The sequence below is a fragment of the Portunus trituberculatus genome, chromosome 23, assembly GCF_017591435.1.
Source record: "Portunus trituberculatus isolate SZX2019 chromosome 23, ASM1759143v1, whole genome shotgun sequence".
Lineage (NCBI taxonomy): Eukaryota > Metazoa > Arthropoda > Malacostraca > Decapoda > Portunidae > Portunus > Portunus trituberculatus.
Genome location: NC_059277.1, coordinates 13,918,320 through 13,920,819, shown reverse-complemented (window position 1 = coordinate 13,920,819; position 2,500 = coordinate 13,918,320). Strand labels below are relative to the sequence as shown.

Genomic DNA, 2,500 nt, shown 5'->3' with positions numbered 1-2,500 from the left:
CCAGCAAGCCAGTACAATAAGCCGATAAATCAACAAACCAGTAAAACAGCAACCCAGTAAGCCAGAAAACCAGTACGCCAGCAAGTCAATAAGCCAGAAAGCCAATAAAACTGTTAGAAAGAAAACCAGAGCCAACAAGCCAGTAAACCAGAGAATCATAAAGCCAGTAAGCCAGTTAGCCGGCAAGCCAAACAACAACAGCAAGTTAGCAAGACAGTGAAAGAATAAGCCAGCAAGCCAGTAAGCCAGTAAGCCAGTTAGAATCTCACTTTGGGAGGCTTGGATTAGGCAGTGAAATGGAGGGTTGGGAAGTGAGGATGGATTAGGTAAGATTACGGGGAGGGGGAGAGAGAGAGAGAGAGAGAGAGAGAGAGAGAGAGAGAGAGAGAGAGAGAGAGAGAGAGAGAGAGAGAGAGAGAGAGAGAGAGAGAGAGAGAGAGAGAGAGACTAATGAACATACAATATAAACAGTAAAGTCAAAACAGAAGAAAATAATTCACACACACACACACACACACACACACACACACACACACACACACACACACACACACACACACAACAAAAGCCAGATAAAATAAAATAAAACAAAAAATTCGACAAACAAGTAACGAAAAAAAAAATAGAAAGTAAAAGTAAATCACACATGAACAAACAAAACACACAAAAACATGCAGCGAAAACAAGAAGAAAAAAAAAAAAGAAACATTATATAAATCGCAAAGTAGTATAAGCCAGGTATGAAAACTCGGATAACCTCGTAAGTATATACATTTACTTATTTCCTTATCAATGAATATGAAGAAAAAAAATAAACACTCTTTTCAACACTAACTGGCAATGTTTTGGAGTTAAGTGGAGTTATAATGAGAGACTTTGCTTGCCTCTAAAAGGTGTGTGTGGTTGCCCGCGTGTTTGTGCTTGTCTCTCCATCTGTCAGTCTGTCTGTTTGTCTATCCTCCAGCCCATCTGTCTATCCATCCCAGCGCCTGTCTCTCCGTCTGTTGAGTTATCAGTCAGTCCTGCATCATTAGCACAACTTAAAACACAGTGACATTCTCTAAATAAGACCGGCAATGTAGGAGTGGAACTGGCGAATATTAATGAAGGTACGAGCAAATATTGGGGAAGAAGTGACGAGGGAAATTAGACAAACACAGACAAACACTGACGAACAACCCACACTCCACGAGAAAGCAAGTAAACAAGTCACAGAACAAACTACGGCAGCAAAACAATTGATTATCTATTTTTACTTTTGCGTTGCTTAAACAATATTGATGGCGAGTGTTTAGGTGGAAGGTAAGGAAATGACACTCCATCCAATCAAACACGTAAAAAAAAAAATGACTGAAAAAAAAAGCAAATAAGCAAAGTAAATGAACAAACTACAGCAACATAACAATGGACCATTTACTTTACAGGCATTACTTAAACAATATTGGTGCTGATAGTTTAGGTGGAAGGTAAAGAAATGACACTCCATGCAATCAAACACGTAAAACAACAAATAACTCAAAAGAAGGCAAGTAAACAAATAAACAAACTATAGAGGAAAAAAACAACAACAACCGTCCCTTTATTTTATTTAAGCATTAGTCAGACAATATTGGTCATGAAGTTTGAAGTGAAAGGTGATCAGAAACAAAGGACTCTTTAATTAAACACATCAAATTGCCAATAATAAAAGCAAAGCAACAAGATAACAACATGAAGGAGTAAATAAATATGTGAGGCAATAAAGAACAGAATCAAACAACACACAAGATTGATTACTATGAATGAGGGTTTCAAATTGAGAAATGACAAGGAAACAAGTTACACACGCTGGCCTTAAGCTAAATCATAGTCAAACACCGCTAAGGAAATCATCACAAAATAATAAAAAAAAAAAAAGGCAAAACAAATAAACCCATAAAATGAATGAAGAAAAAAAAATAAATGGAAAATTAACACATAATTCAATCAACTAATAATTAGATAAACAAGAGCAACAACTAACCGGAAGCTTGACATTATTTTGGCGGGAAAACCATCCAAGGTCAGATTCAAGGTCAAGATCACTCTGGCTCACCTGTGGAGGAGAAAAGGAACAAAATGAGACCAAAGTATAGATCGAATATATATAGTTGTAGAGGTGGTGGTGGCAGTGGTGGTGGTGGTGGTGGTGGTTGTGGTTGTGGTTGTGGTACTTTTATTGTATACGTACATAGGAACTTATATTTGGTTATTTAAAGTGTTATTAATGTTATTGTTATTGTTGTTTGTTGTTGTTGTTGTTGTTGTTGACGTTGTTGTATATAGTAGGATTGATAGTTGATTATCTTTATTGTATGTTGTTGTTGTTGTTGTTGTTGTTGTAGCGGCAACGGTGGTGGTAGAAGTAGGTAGTAAGTAGTAGTAGTAGTAGTAGTAGTAGTAGTAGTAGTAGTAGTAGTAGTAGTAGTAGTAGTAGTAGTAGTAGTAGTAGTAGTAGTTCTAAAAGAAGTACAATAATAAT

The 2,500-nt window shown here is 36.6% G+C and overlaps 1 protein-coding gene across 4 annotated transcripts in view; it reads right to left on the bottom strand.

Moving 5' to 3' along the window:
* Positions 1-2,500, bottom strand: part of LOC123507929 (cAMP-dependent protein kinase catalytic subunit 1) — a 697,649-nt gene that overhangs the window by 632,686 nt on the left and 62,463 nt on the right. The gene's annotated exons all lie outside the window — the stretch shown is intronic.